Below are 21,304 nucleotides of genomic sequence, written 5' to 3'. Positions count from 1 at the left end.
AGGCAAGTAATCTGAAGTTTGTCTAAAGATTTGAAGGTAAAAGAAATGTTGGTATATCATGTGGCAGAGATGTGGGTGGATTTACTGGAAGAGGTGAACCAGCAATGTAAGTGGTTGATAGGTGGGGTGAGGATTAAGAAGAAGGGAGAGTGGGGGAGAATAAGACATTAATGCTGCTGCTGAAAATAGCTTGAGAGCTAGAGTTTTTACAAGATCAAGAAAAATCCACAGATGCAGTTTAGTGAGGATTTCTTCCAAGAAAGTACTTATTAGCAGTGATATTTATGCTAACATAAAAAGTGTAACTGATACTTTCAAATCTGGAGCCCAAATGCTAGTTATTGAAAGCCTATGCAACAGGAAAAGCACCTCATTTTCTACATAGTCCTTCTCTGTAATACATCTATTTCTTATATCCTACCATTCAAAGAAATTATAAATTATCAGGCTGATGACTATAGAGACTGAGGTTTGCTATTTAACCCACAAAAAGTTGTTACACAAATCAATGGTGATAAAATAAGATGTCACGCTGCCTGGTCACAGAAGCTGTAGATGGCACTGTGGAGCATTCACTAATGAGTGGCAGTATGTTTGGTGATGTTGCAGCTGCCCTTAGTATGGTTGCCAACAGACATGATTCTGGGGAGTTAGAGGGAGGTTGCAGATGATCTAGAACTGGAGAGAGTTCCATCGTTAGATTTCAGGCAACATATTGCACTGTTGGATTACATGAACAACAAATACTCTGAATTGGAGAGGATCCTCACTGACAAAGTTATGGTAAAAGGTTTGGTTGAATGTTGCAGTTCTGAATAATTCCCTTCCCTTTAAAATACTTGTTTTTCTGTCTGTTTGCCATTCAGGAAGCCATGTTTAAGCTTTAATCTTTGGAAGGAAGTCCATTTTCCTTATGTTCAAAACTGGTACATTTTTAATCAAGTACTGTGAATAGCACATCAAATGAATTGGTTAACCCTCAGATCAGTGTAGCAGATAATCTGTTTATTATGTTTGAGAGAATAAGTGCTCCTATCAACTTTTGATAAAGAACAAAAACAGTAATCTCTGGAAACATCTGTGGCAGGTTTCAGATGTTTCACTCCTGTTGGCATCAGTGAAGTGCTAACACTTCTGTAATTCCAAATACTTTAAAAAAGGGAGTGGGGAGCATGTGCCTGAGGAAAGCACGCACAAAACCAATTCTCTTATTCTGTGTTTACTTACTTTGCAGAGTTGTCTCAAAGCACCAACTACAATCTGCAAAAACAAGATTGCTTCCCTATGGACCCAACTTGCATTAATATTTCAGTGGATAGATACATAAATTTAAAAAAAAAAAAAAAAAGTTGTGGTAAACAGAAAGGAGGATAAACAAATCTAAGATGAACTGATTTGTAAACCAATAAATATTACATCACCTTTACACAATCAAATTCCATAAAGGACATCAGATTATCAAAGTTATGAGAAAAGCTTGCTAGATACAGAAGAAGAAAATTCTCTGGGTCCTAAACAGCTTGTAATTCAATTATTGATTTTATTTGGTGGTAGTCTTTTAATAGCCAGCTGGCTGGCATTGGCCATTTGATATTTTATTATTTTGTTATTTTCTATTATATCCTGTTATCTCTGTCATAATCGTTCCTAAGCAATTATTCAACTTAAAAAGACTTTGCACTGAGCATTGCTAATGTCCTTTGGTTTCTTTGCCCATCTGAGCTGTCATATGGTGCTCTTTCCAAAACCACATTTGTAGAGCACAGCTTTGGAACTGTTTAATTTTCTGGAGTAGAGTTTATCATTAAACACTAGACTGTCATGAAAACAATTCAATATGCATGACCTAAATCTATTTGTGGTTAAATAGTAAGGTCTGGAGGTTAATAAAAAGAACTGCAGCAAGCTGCTCACGAGATAATTCAAGAAACTTAGAAAAGATCACAGAACTCCAGCCATTTTCCCATTATGCTTAAAATAAAAAGTAAATTTAGAAGTAAGTTAATACTTGTATATTACTATGTCATTAGGAGTATTGAAAGAGATTTCATTGTTTCAAAGGATAGGTGAAAGATAGGAGAACTATATGCAGTTGGCAAAAAACTACCTTTTTTAAATTTACCAGAATGTGGTGGTATTTTTTTTTTTTTTTTTAAGCTGTCCTTAGCGTTGTGACTGTGAATTGCTGGAGTGGGAAGGAGAAGAGACCTAAATCAGCTTCCAATTCAGCATTTAGGCAAGCACAGTCACTTCTCGAGTGCTGCTGAGTGTCACAGCAAGACTGGGAAGGGAAGTGGCACTAAACGACTCCTGAAAAGTCAGTAGGCTTATTAAGTCTTACTTAAAAAGTTGATTGGGGAGCTAATTTAGAGCTCCCCTGTCCTGCCTTTTAAGTATGATGAAAACCCTTAAAAGACTCTTGCTGGTGCTAACAGATTCAGAGTGGCATTGAGTGTAGACGTGAAGTAGGAACAGGGAAACACAAAGTTAGAAGAATTGGCTACCTTTGGAGTCTGTGCCTGTGCCTTGCTTCTAAAGGGAAAGAGAGAGTTAAAGGATATATTACTATCATCCGTTGACATTAATTTTTTGTTACTGTATTTTGAATCTACTGGGCCAGAGTCCTGCCATCAGAAGCCTCTTTTTCATCCACTTTGTCAGTATACAGAAGCCGAAATTGGGTCTAAATGTCATGCATACACGTTCTGATTTCCTAAGCAGTATAAAGGAACTGTGGGGTAAATAACAAACCCTGATGTGTACATACGGTGTTTTGTTGGTGTAATGGAATTCTGTTATTGTTCATGTGGCAACTGTGATACCACACAAAGAGCCAGCCAAGCAATCAAAAGATGGCATTGGAAACTGTTGTACATGCTCTAAATTGCTTCTAAGATGAGCCTTTAAAACTGAATGGCATTTCATAGCAAACTGCCTGCCCTTTTAATGGAAATGTCAGTCCTTTAGGAAGTTCTCGCTTAGAGGAACCATGTGGTAGACAATACTGCTAATGAAGATCTTCTTCTTTTGTCTCTGCACTTGCCCTCTCTTTTATTTCATTGCATAGAGATACCAGCCAGGACTCTTCAATTATGGGAATAGCTTTTCATTTTAACAACTGTTTTGTAGACATTCTTGCTAATGCATTTTGTCCGCCTTTGTTTCCCAGCCTCCCATTCCCATTGTCATCTTCTAAAATGACAGGAGACAGAGCTTTTTCATTAGGAGAAGAGCTAAGAGGAGACAGTACAGTTCAGGCAGTGCTTGGAAGAAAGAACAAAGGCTTGACTATTTAATTTTAAACTCACATTCATATTCAACAAGATATTTTTTATCTTATGGCCATTAATGGTGTACTAATTGGAAATATTTTGAGAGAATGAATTTTTAAAATATGACACCAATAATGTGACCCACAACAGGGTCTGAAAGTATTTTCATTCTCCATCGATTGTGTACCTGCTTACTTTTATCCTCTCCCAGTCAATAGATAAAATACATTATTATTTTAAACTTTGGTGAAGGAGGATTAAGATTAAATTTATACATGTTTCTCCTTCCGAGGGGAGCAAGCTGAACAGTATGTGTATAGGCAGTTACAGCACCTCTTGACTTCATAAACAGGCACAGGTAATGAACATCCTATTGTGTTTCCCAGTGCTGTGTCAACAGGAGTGTTGGTGCTGGAGCTGATTCTGCTATTAAAGTATATGCCCAATATTCCTTTTATGTTAAACATTCACTATGGACCATGAAAAGATGTCAGGATCTCTGTCTGCACATCTTCCTGAAGATTCCTCTTTATGATTTCAGATGTATTACATATAATGTATCTTGTGTGGATATTTGTAGGCATTCTTGTAAAGTTCCTTCCTCTACAGCACTTCTTCCTTTTTATCAGAAGGTTCTCATATGTCTTTCAGGCAGCTAAAAGAAGTGTTATGGCTCTTACTCTAAATAGATAAAATAATCCAGCTTTAAATCCATACCTACCAGCTGTAGAACAAGGAAATAGTTTAGATTGGAAGAGACTGTAAAGGCCATCTAGTTCCAAGACCTGCCATTGGCAGGGACATCTCCCACTAGACCAGGTTGCTCAAAGCCTCATCCAACCTGACCTTGAACAATTCCAGGGATAGGGCTTCCACAGCTTCCCTGGGTCAGCCTCTTCCAGGGCCTCACCACTTTCCAAGTAAATAATTTCTTCCTTATATCTAATCTAAACTCATCCTCTTTTAATTTGAAGCCATTATCCTTGTCTTATCACTACACACCCTGACAAAGAGTCCCTCCCCAGCTTTCCTGCAGGCCCCCTTTTGGCCCCCCATATGGGCTGCACTGAGGTCTTCCTGGAGCCTTCTCTTCTCTAGGCTGAACAACCCCAGCTCTCTCAGCCTCTTCACAAGAGAGGTGCTCCAGCCCTCTCATCGTCCTCATGGCCCTCCACTATCAGAAAACAAAGATCATTTGTACGTATGCCTCAACTTTTTGTAATGTCCCTTGCTACTATTAAAACAGAAAAACAATCCATAAAAAGATATTTCCAAGCAATATAGAAGTGATTACTAATCAGTCTGTAAACCATCCGAAAATTTATTTAAAGAATATTTATATCTTTGTATTTGTTTTGGAGGCCCATGAGATTATATTGTCTGTCTATAGATCAATAACGTGTGACAGGGCACATATATGGGGAGATTTACATGGATAGGTATTTAACAAACCCACTAACTTCTGTATTAACTAAATATAAGGCACAAATGGAGTGTGGCACTAAGTGTGATATTTTTGTCCACTAAGGGATATCTTAGACATTATTTCTAAAATGCAGACCATTTTAAATACGTATAGATAGTAAATGTGGCATTCAATCTCTGGGATCCCAGTAAGGGAAATAACAGGCTGAACCCCGGTATCACAAAACACAGACCTTTCGCAAATAAGCGTGTTATTAACATTACCACTATGTTATCAGAGTCTTTCATCATTCCAAATTGCGTGTTGAATTCACTTTCTGCATGTCATTTCTGTACTATTATTATTATAATCAGGAAGTTGAATGGATTTAATTGCTCCAGTTAGAGCTTACTCTAAATTTGCAATATATTATGGAACCTGCCTTAAAAGGGAGACAAACTAATTTTATTATTAATGATAGGCTGAAATAGATGAAAGAAGCATTATTCTTTCTGTGCTTCTAGTTAAACACAGCAAACTATGCTGGATATGCAAGACAATCCTCTAACATTGAAAAAGTGGCTTCCAGCTGAGACCAGTTTAGCATACACTTAACACCTGCTGGCTTACCCAGAGGGAGGCTCCCTTTTGGCTCCTCAGGCAGAGCTGCTGCCAGGGCACCACATGAATCGCATTTTGAGTGTCAGATGCAGTAGTGTGTAGGACAAACACACAGCGTGACACTCTGCCAGATGAGGACTCCACTAATTGGTCAGTCTCCCCTAGTTTCTGACCACCCGTTGACAGACACAATAACAACATCCCAAAAGGAGGAGTGGTTGTGCCAGGATGAAACAAACGCTGATGGCTTATCCCAGTTTTTGCTGGCATTGTGTTTCATGTTTGTGCAAAATAATGATGGTTTATGGGCCTGAGCCTATAAAGAGCTGTATAAGCACCTATATTACTGCTGATTCTGTCTTGAATACAGGTTCTGCTACTGATCTGAGAAGGGTTCTTGGTTCCACATTGCTTCCTTTCTAAAAGCACTGTCATGTTTTGGAATCTGACACAGTCTAGGGACAGTTACTTTGTTATCAGTGCCTCACAGACCATGGCAGCTTATGGTGGAAGTGTGCTAGGCAAATGCATAGGATGCTTCCCCCAGCAGACCCACTGAATTCTTTATTTCCCTAATTACTTGCTCTTCTCTTAGTCATTCAACTTTTTCAACAGCATTGCTTCAAGGTGGGTGACTGTGCACTATCAATGAATAACAACAAAAGGTGCTGTACTGCTCAGTTCAAACAGATGCACCTCTGCAGTGAACAACAACAGAAAGAACTGAGGGTCAACTGGATAAAGGCAGAAAAGAACATAAGGGTGTGTATGCGTTAGAGTTAGCATGGGGGAATGACAAAGGACAGTCAAGAAATCACAGATGTGTAAGTCTGTAGGAGCCTGAATATGAAGGGACTTGTAGGAATGCAGGAAGAGAAAGAGGGACCAGGGAGAGAAAAGAGTAACTGGAGAACCTAACTGTGGACTCTAAGCCATCACAAAGGGCAGATTAGTTTGCAAGATGAATTCTCCCTTGCAGATGTGTTCATCTGGGTGATACCTGGGGATATTGGGCTAGGGCGTAGCCTGTGGTAAAGGTTTGTAGAGAGACGAAGCATGGCAGTGAAGATGTAATGGGTCTGCAGAAAGATGCTGAAGAAAGGAGTAAACTGTACAAAGAATTATCTACTGAGATTGTCTTAATCAGTTTCTGCATCCTGACTTCCTGCCATTGCCTTCTGCACTGGAATGCACTTTTTGAAATTGTCTAACAAAGTCACATAATCCAGAGCTAAAAATAAGTGAGATGATGGAATCCAAAATGCCGATATGAAACCAAAAACATTCCCAAATAGAGTTCTTTATTATATTCCTTGACCCATACAATGGTGGCAGTGACTCTCTACTGCAGAGTTACAGGTGAATCCAAGCAGAATCCATTCTCTGTTCACTTGAGTATGTAAGATACATATTCAGTCGCATATGTTTAGGGACTGAGAGACCTGCAAACAGTGGATTACTCTTGTTCATGTAAACTTGAGGCCAGAAAGTGAGAAAGAACAGTAGAGCAGTTATCTTTCTGGAGGAAATATTTTCAAAATTTTTTAAAGCTGTGAGAGCAAATTAAACCTTCCTCAGTCTTCATTGGAGATTCCATGAGCATTACTTAAATACTAGCCTGATTGCCACAGGGTAGAGTGATAATCCCATAATCTAGTACCCATTTATAAAGAAGAATGAAATAGAGAGTAAAAGAGATTGCTTAATATTAAGCATATTCACCAAAAATGTTTTATCACCGAACATCTGTTACACAAGTAAAGTGACTGTGTCACTCAGCATTAAGATACACTCAGCATTAGGGTAAAATTGCTTCCTTCCAAGGTGGATTGGAATCATACAGGTAACTGTTGGGCTGTTTTGAATGTCCTCTCATAGATAGCCAAAGGAAATTTTCCTGTTGAAATGACAGGAATTCTCTGACATAACTTGTTCTGTTAGAGTGTATGTTGAGATGTCTTTATCATTTCAGTGATGAGCTTCCTCTCTGGCACCTATAAATGTATGTTCATGGTAATCACAAGCAGTATCTTGTCAACAGCTATCTGCCATAAGTGATCCCTAATCCACTTTGCAATCATTTTTAAAGCCTCTTCATTTTCACTGAAAGGATTGTTTTGTTTAGAAGAATTCTTACTAATGTGCAAAATTGCCATTAGTTAAATCCATTGTAGAAGCTGAAAAGGAATACAAGTATAAACCTTCACAGCTGGAGTACAGATAGATGCTGTGGATGTAGCTTACAGTTCTCATTTTTCACATGCAGCATATGCTTGGAGAGTGCAGAACAGATGCAACTTGCTTAATGGGGCAAATCGCGTGCATTTTATCTTCCTGATTCCATGTTTGGACAGTGCAGTCCCTCTTTACCTGTGCTTATTACAACTCCTGATACACATGAATAGCAGTGGCAAAATATTGACATGGCTTAGTTTGAGCTAGAAAATAAAGGTTGCATGGTTTTCCTGTTTGAAGTCTGCTAAAATGGGCGTTATGCAGTGTACAGGTGGCAGCAAAAATGCAGCCTTAAGTGTTTTGACTGGGCTTAGACTGCTGCTGCAGGGGCAGGGCTTGGCATCTGAAGGAGCTCTGTGTTATTATCTACCAGGGCTGGAGGCCATGGCATCACCTGCTGGTCTGGTCCCCTGCCAGACCTGATCTGGCAGCAGTAAAAGGACTTGTCTATGCTCCTTTCTCCACTGCTTGAGTTGCTGTGGGAAGATGAAGGCAATCCTGTAGGGCTTCACAAGTTTGGAGATGGAATAAGCATCCATACTGGACATGATTCCTGCTATTTTCAGCATTTTATATGTGAAATTCTCTCCAAGTAACTTGGCATGTGCCCACTTTCAGTGAAGTCATGCCTCTTCTTTGTTGTTCATCTGAAGTGCTGGAGAATAAGCAGATTCGGTTTCATAACCTTGCTGCCCTTTTTCCTGTGGTTTAGACTTCATACTATTTCTGCTTGTGCAAAGATTGAAAATCTGCCTTTTCCTGACCCTGTTTGAAATATAGGGGAGCCACACAAGTCTGTAGTTTACCTTCACACACTAATTGGAATTAACAGCAAAAAAGTATTTGTACAAGATAACATAAGGCAAATTCAGTCTCCTGTTCCTGTGGGTTTGTGGGCTGATTTAACTGTTCCTTCTCTAGAGTCTTTGTAACAATAGTTGACAACTGAATCTGATCTCTGTATCCTCCTCCTAAATCAAGATCTATACTTTCATATGTGGAGAAGGTAATGGATACGGATATGTTTACTAAAGGCATGCGTAAGAGATGCTAAGGCTTGAGGAATATGAGAAAAACAGATAATTGGAATAATTTTTTAGGTAATTACTGGTCTGAACAATCACACATTTATTGGGGGGGTGTTTTGGCTTTAGGTTATCTTTTGTTTTGTTTTTGCTGAAGAGCTGATAACAGTGGGTTACTTGAATGCAAAAATATTTTCTTGGCAGAAGTCAAACATACATCTCTAAAAAGTTATATTTTCTCTCTCTCATTTTGTCTTCTTTGCCTTCCCTGTTATTGATGCACATAATAAAACACTAGCAAAAAAAGACAAATCCACCCAAAAGGTCAAAATCAATGATCCTTTTACAGATGGCACCTTTGGGAATCCTGCGTACTTTACCATCAGCTTGTGTTTGAGACTGTTACTTGAATACTTGTTTTTTGATGACGAAAATCAATGACTTCTTTAAAGAAGACACCCTTGGGGCTAGAGGGATGCAGACTTTGAAATGTTTACTGGTCTGTGACTGTCTCTGAAAGACTAATAAACATATTTATAAGTTTATGAGCTACTATTTAATTTTATGGATTGGAAATGGTGTATGGTTTTAACAAGAATATTTAGGCTAATGTGCCCCAATGAGGCACATTCTGTATTACTTTGCAAATTTGCATAGAAGTTCTGATCCAAAACTGATTGAAATCAGCAGATACATTTGCATTAGGTTTAAATTTATCCCTGTGAAAAAGTTACTGAAGTCAGTGGAGTTATCTTATTAATTAATTTGATCCAGTAGCCAAATAATAAATAAATTCTCAAAATAAAAATATAGAAAATGCATTTCCATGAAGATGAGAATTCTATTCCTCTAAGCAAATGTTGTTTCCTGTATATTTATATACAAATGTGTTTATTGTTACACTGAGCTGCAAAAGACATTTGCCTTTTAAAAAACAGATGTCCTTCACCTTATTTCTTTGCTACTAATTTATGATTACATTTATTAAGGGCAGCATAATTTACTTCAACACCAGGGCATATCTTCCTTGATTTTCTTGAACAAGCGGGGTTATAACAGGCTCTTGTAACTTAATAGGACACTTGATCTGGCTATCCCGTGATGTGGCATTGAGGCTTTGGTGCTGGAGTCTGGAGAATCAGTTTTCTCACCAGCTGTGCAGACATAGATTTTGCCAGGAAAATTCTTCACTTTCTTGTTTTCTTTCCCAATGAAAGCTTTAGAGTTGTTTTAGTCTTGTGTTTTGCATGTTGGTTTTCAGAGAATCAGCCACAGAAATGAGTTTTTAAATAGACTGGTAATGGACAGTAGCCTTGCAGTAATTAGAACAAACTAATTTGTATTCGTTCTCCTTTGACTCTAGATCTAATCAGTAAATACAGTGATATAAAATGTCAACCCTAACCAACCAAGTGCATTGAAAGGATAATGGTAGATATCATTTATGAATTAAAACATGGGAGATCATGTATGACATTGAAAGACTTGCTGTATTATACAGTCCTTCCCAGTACTTACTGAGCTTGCTTGAAGTTTACTGATTTCAGCCTTGAAAATCACTATTATTCTGTCATGTTGAATGTCATCCTGTTCCTAAGACAGCAAAAATGCTTTGCTTTTGGGGACTGCAGGGAGAACTGCTGGATAATTGCTTCTGTTCCCCAACACTGTGCAAAAAGACAGAGAAAGGCTTGGAATGCCTCTGGAAATACTCAGTTGCAGTGGAGGTAGCTGGTGCATGGGATCCTTTCGTCTCTCTGCAGAACGGTGCATAATGAATAGTGCAGACACAAAGCTAGATGCTGCTCTTAAGGGAATAGTCTGTGCATCCATGCAGAATGAGGACTGCTCTTGTGCCCACTGTCAAATCGTCCTGACCCGCTGTAGGTTGACAGTAGTGGACAAGCTCTCACTTTTGTTCCTGAGCAAAATGGAATCTATTCTTTCCTGACTTCAAAAAATAGTTTTGAACAAAACCATGCTTATATCATTCACAACTGTTCTTGTGGCCATTTATTTTTTCAGTCTGTTCTCTTTGACAGGACAAGTTCTCAATCTCATTGTGTTTCATTTTCCCAACTATGTATTGCAAATGGTAAATCTTCTATCAAATTTTGGCAATTTAAAGGTTATCTTCTTTAATTCTCAGACATAGTAGAGAAGTTGACTGGAGATTGTATATATAATTGTGGGTGAGGGTGAGGCTGAGCCCAGAAGAGTTGGAAAAAAACTGCCGCTAGAACTCAACAGTGTTGTCTGGTTGCTGGTTGGACTATGCAGCGGGAATATGTGAGATAGCTATACTTACTCTCATATAAGTGTCTGATGATGGTCACAGCTAGTGAGAGAATGTTGGGCTCAAGGGAATTTCTGATTCTTGGCTGCTTTTATGATACTAAGTTATGACTCCTGACTTCACATCATTCCCCAGGTTTCCAACACAGACTGGATGGGCTGCTTTGTGCTGCCTGAATTCTGTCATGGCTCAGAGTTTTCATATGTGGATGAGGGTACACAAGGTAATTATATCACTAATTTTTAGTTCTTGAACATGCTGGAAGGTTTTGACATTCTGATGATAGGATTCATTTCATTATAAGTATGATGTTGCCTCTGTGAATTAACTCTTTCTTGAAATGGAGACGGGGTGCAAATGTTTTGTTGTACTTTCACTAAAATTCCCTGTGTCTTTTGGATGATGGGGGGCATTAACTTTTAAGAACCCTGCTGATGTTCAATTGCAGTTTGATGCAAGGAAGAAAGTGAGAGCTTGTCTTCAAACTCTTGTTTGACTTAAAGGCCATTAGTATTAAGTTTTATTTTCACACATATTAAGAAGTAAAAGTATAATTTTCTTCAGAGGCTTTGCTAAAAGTCTTAGCTTAAGGATTTTGCAATTGAGGCAGTAATATTATGTTGTTGGTTTTTTTTGTTTTGTTTTTGTATACCTAAGTAAAAATACACTGACACCGCTTGAGCAACTTGCAGCTCTGATGCTATTTCACTTTAAGAGGAACAATTGGTGGAACTTGTTTGATGTTGGCAAGAGAGTCATGAATCCCAATAAGGCCATGAATACATTTATTATTAATTTTCTTCTCATTCATTTTTAATTTTCTGTCAGATAGAATCAAAGGCAGAATTGGTGACTTCAGTGTTTTCTACCTTGCTCTATTGGCTTCAGAAGTCCTTTAATAAGGCAATTATTTATTCTGGTCATCACTGGGAAATCAAAGGTGAGGAAATCAGGTCTATCTAAACCTTGTAGTGAATTAATTCAAACAGCACTCACATTGTTGGATAGAGTTCATATCTCTGGTTCTTTAATTTTACCTGGTTTGGTACCTTTTCACTTTAGTTAGAATGGAGAGTTAAGGGAAACCACAAAAGGATTTAGTTTATAGGAGCAAGAATTACTAGAATCAGCAGGCATTCTGGCTTCTGGATTCAGAGCAGGCTGGCTCATTGTATCAGGAGGAGGCAAGTAGAGAATCTTTGAGAAGGATTTAACTAGTGCCCACAAGACTTCTGTTAGGAAGCTGTGGTATAGTACTGGCTGTAAATGTCTAGTATCCCCTAAAAAAAAAAAAAAAAAGGAGCAGACCTGACTTCAAGGCAATTCTCTCATCTAAGGCAAAAAAACTCACAGAAGTCAGTGAAGCAACTTGCATACACTTTAGTGCATCAGGTTTTCAAATAGAATATAAAATGTTTGTCTGACTCAAGCACATAGTATTTCTATTTGTATTTTTTCAGCAAGTGAACAGAAGATAGGGAAAACAAGTCACTGGTGTAGGAATGTATGTGTGTGTGATTGAGGAGGAGGAGTTATCTGCAAAGACAGCCACTGAGTAGAAAAGTTAAATTTGTTTTCATTTAACAAACCTCCATTTTACCTGCACAGATTTCTGAGTCTGGTACGTTAGTGAAGTATTTCTTCAGCTCCATTTATTGCTTTGTGTATGTTATTGATAGGATTCTACCACAAGTAGGAGGTAGCATTTATTCCATTTATAGGAAGTATATGAAAATCTCTTATTCACACAGCTTAGCTATCAAGATGTTACTGCAGTCTCTTTCTATTTTGTTTTTGTTCATTCTTCAGAATTCTGGCCTTCTATGAAGTTGACTGAACAAGAACTGAAAAGGAGAGAACATATCAAACCTGACATTTAAAGGTTCAAACCTTCAATGTACTGAGCACATAGTCTAAAGAAAACAATTATGGAATTTTCTTGTCTTGTATCCTGAATTCTCCTGCAGAACTCCTTGACACTAAGCTGCCTTACTGTAACATGATGTAGTTCAAAAGTGATTTAATATTCCTCACAGAGCAGGTAACACTTCGCTCTAATGCTCTGCATTGAGCAAAGCAACAAAAGGCTATGGGAAAACATTTAGCCATGTGCTCCTGAGGAAAAAAAAAAATGCCTCTGTTCCTCCCTGTCTAATCTTTCTGCAGATCAGAATGCTATCTTAAGAAAGAGGAATATTGTACAAGTTTCCATAAGTTTTATGAGCCAATTATTACAGATATAATTGTCAAAGGTTATAGAGGTCTATAGATGTCTTATTTTCCATAGGCCAGTGCCCTTTTATGCTCTTCTTTTATAGTTAATGCAATGCCTCATTTAATAATTGAAAAATAATTTATTTGAGTTAAATTGCTTTTTTAGAAGGCATAATCTTATCATTCTCATTTTTATAAGAAACTCATTTTAATTTGTTTGCTGTGCCATTCTCACATGAATTTAGGAATTTAATGGAGTGAAAATTGAATGCTGATGGCATCAATGAAATTATTAATTTGGTAACCGAAAGATTTATTTGGTTGATTTAGATGGAATTTTCAATACCCAGTTATCTTTGGACTCTATTAAAGAATGAAGTTTCACCAAATAACAGTTCTCACTCAGAGTTCCCCAGGATGAATTGAAAAGGACATCTTCATTATTGCTATTGATGTTAATGTGGAAATCACTTACTATTAATAAACCTGAAGGACAGATAAAGGCTTATTTTTACTCTCAGGAAGCTAGGTACCAAACCCTAAAAATGTTATCTTAGTGAATGAATAATACCTGCAGATAGCAGACTTAGCCATGCAGAATATTTTAACAGTTTACTTTTATCTCTACCAAGTCCCATTAGAATAATTTAGTGGGATAAAAATATATTTCAGGCATGAAAATAAGTTTGATTTATTTATTTTTTAATAAAGGTAGCAATATAACTATATAAAGAGACTATACGCAAACTTAGGTATTAGCATAGAAAAGAAGTGTTTACTTTCTCTTGTATTCCATAAGCCTTTACGTTTAGGGTTATGAAGAACCCTTCCATAAGAAATTTGATTTCATAGGTTCCGATTTTTTTTTAGAGTTATTAAAATAACTGTTTGGCACTGTAAACATTTATCTGTTTATATATGAACACTTATATATTCAACACCTGTTGCTTCCTGAAGAGTAGTAAACAGCAATAGGATAGCATGCCCTAGTGAAAGAGTTGCAGTCTATTTTGTTGTTTAAAACTGTCCTAGCTGATACATCTATAATCTAGAGTAATGTGCAGTGTTTCTACATTTGATAAATGTAGAGGAGAAGGAACTGCAAATTAAGCATTAATTGTCTTGAAGTTGGAGTTGGAGTCAGGTGTTGAAGGAAATCTTAGTGCTTTTAGAAGTCAAAATGGAACATATTCTTAAACAAACGCTAAAAATATGGAGTATGAAACTAATTGTACAGCAACTAGAAATACTAATACTGTGTCATGGATATAAATGATCATTTTCAGTTCATGGATATGTTATGTTACTGTAGCACCTGGAAGTATGTTGGGTATTAAATGATTCCTTGGCAATATAAGAATGGAAACTTATTTTGCTGTCATAAAACAGCAATATATATATATATATATATATATATATATATATATATATATATATATATATCTACACACACATATACATACATACATATATATATATATATATATACATGTATATTATTTTTAATGAAAGTTACATAGTTTGAGAAAGTCAATTCCTTTCAGAAGTTATGTTCCCAGAGTGCCGGATATTAATTGCTTGATTCTTCCACTTCTGATCCTCACATACTGAGGCAGCATATGCTCTTCTAGCCAGATAATATTCATCATGTGCCAGTTATGTGATTTTATTTATACGTTCATTGTTTCTCCATTCAGATTTGGTTTTGAAACAAGGAAATGAAAGATTTAATAATTTAAAATAGGCTGGAAAACAGTTAAATTTCCCCTTGCAAAAGGACATAAATACTTAAAGAGGAACAAAACATATCAAGGTCTCTGCATTGGTTTACTTCAGACTTGGAAGTGTTCAAATGTAGCAAACAGTAAGCAATGCAGTGGATGGGTAACCCACAGGCAGTCTAGAGCCTTGAATCTCAGTGCCTATTTACTCTTTATTCACTCTCTAGCCAAAAGAGTTATCCTGTAGTTCATCTTTTCCTTCTAGGGCTCTTCTTTCCCCAAACCTCTTTTCATTCAGTGAAGGCTCTTTTTTCTTTTATACCCAGAATTTGTCTTTGTGCCATAGTGTAGGCTGTCATGAGCAAGTTCTGCCTATGATCAGAAATTTCTTTGGCAATTTATACCTAGTTTGCTCTACATCCCATTGATATCAGTATGAATTTTCCCATCACTATCAAGAAGCTTTGATTCTAGCCTTATAGACAGACAAGAAATTACACAGATGCTGTGATTAGTACACAGTGAGGTGTCTACATTAAAATTAATCTCCCTCTGTCCACAACATTAGTAATGCCAACAAGGGTGATTGAAGTAAAAAAAAAAAAAAAAAAAAAAAAAAAAGTTTTGTTTAGTGGCCTAAAAGAGAATGCATGATACAATGATACATATATAATATATACATATATATATGTGTGTGTGTGTATATACATTTACACATACATTTAATTAAATGTTTAGCATTTCGCTGTTGAGTTCCAGGTCAGAGTCAGGGGGTAGTGCTCCGTGAAAGTCACATGTTTTAGAGGTTATAGCTTAATTCCTGATACAGAGCCCTCTACCCTTCTGTACTGTATGCAATTTGTGCAACCGGGTACAGGTGATATTCTCTGCTTAGGAGACACTTGGAACAGAAATAGCATGAAGACTAAAGCACTGTTTTATTGTAACAGACAATATCTCTCTCAGATCAAGGAGGGCATCATTTCTAGAGCAAGGAGAAGAAGTGCTGTCTACAGTATATCTGACCTTTGTATAAAAGTTTCAGCTTCTTGTAGTTCCACTGTCAAGCTTCACAAAGAAAAATATGTCCAGGACTTGATGAGTGAAGTTAAAGAAAAAAATATGTGTTTTAGACATGGGATAATTGATAATTGAGAAGGGCATTCACATATCATTCTCCTCCTTATTGTCACGTGAATTTTGATGGGTTCTCTAACTGCCATAAGATCATTTAGGGATAAGTAGAAGGGTTACAATTCCTCTTTCTTTTCCCTTCCTTTCACCCTTAGTAACTTAAATCAATTTACAAAACCTTTTGCACCAGAGCTGAAAAGCTGCCTCCATTCTGTGATCAACAAAACATCACTTTTAATTATTTTTACCACTTCATACCATGTACAATGAAGAAAAATGCTTTAGAACTGTATCCCAGACCAAAAATCAAGCTCAATCCATTTAATTATCAGCAATGACAGAAAGAGATTCCTGCCTCAGAAAGAGCTATGATACAGGCATAATTAGCTCATTTAACCACAAAGAAATAATTAGCCAACATGAGAAGACAAGAAAAAGAAGTTAAAATGGCACAGCAGTACATTATCCCCTTTTATTTCTGGCAAAACTATTATCACATGGAAAGGAGGGCTATATGATACTGACGTGCCAAGTGTTTTAGCATAATGAAGTACTAAGGTACAAACAGAAGAGTTCCTGAATTTCATCACCCATCTGAAGAACATCAGGCTCAGACACTTGTGAATTCTGAGATTAGTTTCTCCATCTTTAGGGGCTGATATGCATTTATAAATCTGACCCCCCAGTTAGCTATTTTACTAACAATGTAAAACATTTATCACACTGCAAGAGACACCAACACAAAAATCCAGGTGATTGTAAAATTAATTTTCTCATCATAAGGATGACATATTTTTAGCAGAAACAATTAGAAAGATTTCAGTTGGAATTAGTTCCCTTTAGTTTAGGAACTTTGAGGCAAATAGAAAGAGTTTGAATAGCTTTTTTTAATTTTCTGAGGTCCTGCAAACCTATCTCAACTTGACTCTAGTAGACCCCAGCAGTGTCACTTCATGGAGGAGTCTGGAGGAGTTCTTTCTTCCCCTACTTTCTCCTTATTCTTCGGAGCATCTGAATTGCTGCATTACTGTTGCTAGTGGAAGATATTGAAGATCCTTGCTGAGACTTGGAAACCTATTGATTCTACAGTGCAAGAGACATTTTCACTCACTGTGGAAGCAGCTTGGCCCTTTTAAAATTTTATCGGTAGTTTACTAGTTAATTACATTTGACTTGAAACTGCACAGTTAGTAATCTGATTAACCAGGAAAACTTATTACCAGAAAGACTGGAAGAATTAATATGTTCTTAAAATCATATTTTATAAACACATAACAGAACAGTATAATTAAAAGTGGTCTAAATGGGTAAAATATGTTCAGGTATTAACAATGAAAATTTTATGTCATGTACCACAGCACAGATATTTTTTATTTTTTTTCACTGTTTACAGCAATTAGATCAAAGGCAGTCTATTTTTGTTTTGTTTGTAATGAACATTCTGAAAGATTTTGGATTACTATTGATTCTTGACAGGTTAAAAAGGATGCTTTCATTGTCTGAAACTTCAGGTTAAAACTGGATTCCAAACTGCATATACCATGTTCTTCTTTCCAAGGTCAGTGTCTCATAGTATGGTGAGATTCTTCCTTCCTTTGTTCATTTAGGTAGGATGTAGGAGAACAAAGTTAACAGAGATCTCAGATAAGCCAGATTCAACTAAAGGGGATAGGTTAGGGTAGCACAGAATATGAATTGTGAAATGTGTTTTTGATTACCCAGGATAAAGATGTGCTAGACTGATAGAAGAAGCCCTGTGGGGATGCTAACTTTTGTACAGTGTTCTGGTCTTAAGTACAGCTGAAGGAGTTACCTTACATTAAGCGTTGCATTTGGGCTGTCTGTATTATGCTAACTATCTGTTGTACTGCAATTTCATTAAATATGTCCCCTTTCTCCCCATCTGGAAACTCTGTCTTAGAGATTTGAGGATATTTGTACATCTGCCCAGGAGGTCTAGAAACCTCACTGAATCTGAGTGGGTTGCAAAACATCTGAAAGTAACAGCCATAACCCTTTTGCCTGCAGAGATGAGCTCTAGAATAAATATGCTATGAGTCAGGCACTGAAGGTTTGCAGAACAATACTGTCTAGTTTGTGTTGTTTGCAGACGGGAGGCTTTCTGTGCGCCTTGAAAGTGCACTACCTGTGCACTTGTATGCATATGTATATTTGTATTTTTTATATTATATGTATATGATTGTATGCATATGTATATTTCAGTCTGGGAAACGTTGGAGTGTTTCAAAATGGTCCTAAGGTCTGGAGGCTGCTCTTGCAGAGCTGAGATTTCTCAACATGTAGACTTAGGTTTTAATTGAGGAGCTATTAAAAGAGAGTGAGGCCTCTGTGTGTAGTTTCAGAAAAGCAAAATGCTTTGTATCCATGGTAAAAATAAGTTAATAATGAAAGTGCTGACAAAACCTTAGCTGCAGTGTTGTGAACTTTGCTGTTGTGAAAACATCAGGATTAAGTAGACGTGTGTGGATAATAAAATCTCCAAGAAACAAATTGTCCATGAATGTATAATTATGTCTTTCTGTAGGATTTTAAACTCTGCATATTTCTTGTTTATATTTCACTTAAGCAACTAAAGCACTGTTGGCAGGATATTGTCAATGTTTAAAGCTATAAAAATCTTTCAAACAACAACAGCCTGAGGCTTTTTGTGTAGTACATACTACATTCACTATGCAGCAAATATCATTTTTACATGATGCAAACAATGTCAGAAATCAAAGGGAACACATATTGAAGAGAGCATCGACAGTCTTGAACACAGCCTGCCATCCTCTGGTCTTGGTGCAAGTCCACTGATATTTGTGGGAGTTGTTTCATTTTTCAAAAGTTTTTAAGACATTTCATAGCATAATGTTTGCCTCATCTTCTATATAAAACAGTGTAAAGAGGAAAGAAGTGTATGATTTTTTTTATTTTTTTTAAATCTAAGAATTTTAGCATTCGGCGTCAGCCTCATGAAAGATAATTAGTGTTGAGTGCACCTGTTTTTGCCGTGCAAAATCCTACAATTCACAAATGCAGATTCACTGAGCATGACATTTGCACGAGCAGCAGAAGTGCAAAGTGAAGTTTGCAAGTGGGAAAGATGCTGCAAGCGGTTGCTGGGCTTCATGTGTGCAGTTAAAAGGAGGCTAATAATGTAAGGCATAATACAGCAATATTTATTATATGTACTGGGCGATCAGGTTCATTCATGATGTGTTTTGGCTCTGAGGGACAGGATTTTTCAAGTATTTAGAAATTTAACACAATAGGAATGCCTTGTGGATTTTACAGAAGTGCTTAGGTAGTTTAAATGTCTAACACACCATATGGCTTTAGGTACCTAAACACCTTGGCAACTTTGACCCGTGTTCAGTTCATATATTGAGGAACTTCTGTAGCTAACTGTACCTTAAGGCCTTGTCATTTTTCTTGCGAGTTCTGCCTGCCAAATATAACATTTTCATTAGGTAGTTGACCAAGGGGCTGTTCTCATAACAAAAGCATGGTCAAACGTTGCCTTCACTTGAGAAGGACATGTACTTCACAAGTGGCTAGGTGCTTGTGGTCTTTTTGTTGCTGATGATCATCCTCTAGGGCATGCTTTGGAAAAGGTGGAGTGTTACCCTCGTGTTTATTTTGATTTTCTGGTGGAGCAGTAAAGGGGGAAGGCGAGAAAAGGCTATTGAGTGCCTCAGTAAACGAACAGGAACACCACCTCTGATTTCTCAAGGGAATGTGCAGCCCTGCAAGAAATGTGTAATGAGTATAAAAAATGATGTTAATGCATCATTTACAGTAATTGAAATACTAACCTTAAAACATAGGGTTCATAAGTAAAAGACTGTGAAAGAGCAATAAGGCAGCAGAACATCCCCGCAGTATGAACACTTCAGTGCTGTCTGTTAGTGGCTAAAGAGAACGTGGTGGTCACTGGTATTATACTTGTGCAGAATTGTTAGTGATGTGACTAACTTTTTGCCACTGTAAATGGATACAGCCAATGTGTGGATTGGTATTGGGAAGGAAGGTGTTTACACCATTCATTAATCTCCCTTGTGTGTATAAAGAGAAATAGGTGAGATCTGACGCTGGGTTCTGAGCTGTGCTCAGTACTGTTTCTGTACAGATTACTACTTCCCCTATTCTTAAATTACTGTACAGTTTTGTGTGAAAACAAAATCTGAGGGAACTAACAAAGATTTTTAGATGCATGTCTGTGGCAGCCATGAAAGCCAGAGAGTCAAAAGAAATGTCCATTTAGTCAGTTCAGTATTGATACATCACAGAAATTTGTCGTGGAAAATTCTGTACTCATCCTGCAATTTCCAAAAACAAGTTGCCATATTTAATGAAATACGTGAATATAAAATAATATTGCTAAGATGTTGCATAATTCTAAATGCAGCCTTATCTTAAAAGAAGACAAATGCAGAGCATTTGGTAGCTTTGAGTAAGTATTTGGCACCATTTTACTCCTCCTATACCAGGACCTTTCCCTAACCAGGACCTAACCTTTCCCAGTTGCTCAGAGGAATCCTGTCAGTACTACCGCTGCTGCTGCAACTGATGTTTACTGGGAGATTGTATTTCTGGGGATAGTATTTCAGCACCCACAGATCAGCATTTCAATCAGTGGAACTTACATGGCCTTAATATCAAACAATCTTCAGGAGTAAAACCTGGGAGGCAGTACGTGAATGCCAACACTAACACCGGTTATAGCCACACTTTGGCTGTGCTATTTGTTTTGTATTGTTCAAAGAGAAGGAGAAGCACTCCATGAATCTACACTTGTCCACTGCAGTGCTTTTGCGGTTCCTGTGGTTTTGGATACTGTCATTTTTCAGAGAGAGGATTCTGAAATTGAATGGAGCCAGCATGGTAATTCCCTTGGTCCAAAAGTTCAGGAAACTGCAAATATCATTTCGGTTTTTTCATACCCATTTTGCACATAGCTGAACAGATTGAGTGGCTAATGCTAGTGGAATCTTCCAGTGTTTCTCATCTCACATACATACAAGCAAAACCCTCCTATTACTAAATGTTGCCAGATAAAATGCATATTGGCTGTGTCCTTGAAGAGAAAAACCTCGTGTTCCCTCAGAATCTGAATGATGCAATTAAAAACAACCCTGAAAGATTGCTGCTTATTGCTGTAATTTCAAACATCAAGTTATTTAAGAGAATAACAGTATTTTCTTTCTCTCTTCTGTTATGTTTCTCCTCTTGTCTCAGAAGGTAATTTTTAGTTCACTCAAGGCCAAAGACAAAGCAAAATAGATGTACTGAAACATATGAGTACCAGGGATGTGATTTCCTTGGCAATGATAATCCTGTCACAGCTGTCAAAATTTACTCCTTTATCCATATGACAT

The 21,304-nt window shown here is 37.2% G+C and overlaps 1 long non-coding RNA gene across 3 annotated transcripts in view; it reads left to right on the top strand.

Annotated features, from left to right (window-relative positions):
• LOC137862027 (uncharacterized) overlaps positions 1-21,304 on the top strand; it is a 68,607-nt gene that overhangs the window by 24,276 nt on the left and 23,027 nt on the right. The window contains exons 3-4 of one of the 3 annotated variants that reach the window (XR_011100020.1): positions 10,990-11,077; positions 17,400-18,575. This is a non-coding gene — a long non-coding RNA (uncharacterized lncRNA). Of the gene's footprint in view, positions 1-10,989; positions 11,078-12,663; positions 14,410-17,399; positions 18,576-21,304 lie in introns of those variants that run through there. The other 2 variants (XR_011100018.1, XR_011100019.1) reach the window with 2 other exon arrangements.

The sequence above is a fragment of the Anas acuta genome, chromosome 10 (assembly GCF_963932015.1).
Source record: "Anas acuta chromosome 10, bAnaAcu1.1, whole genome shotgun sequence".
In the NCBI taxonomy this organism is placed as follows: Eukaryota; Metazoa; Chordata; class Aves; order Anseriformes; family Anatidae; genus Anas; species Anas acuta.
This window is presented reverse-complemented; position numbering and strand designations above follow the sequence as displayed.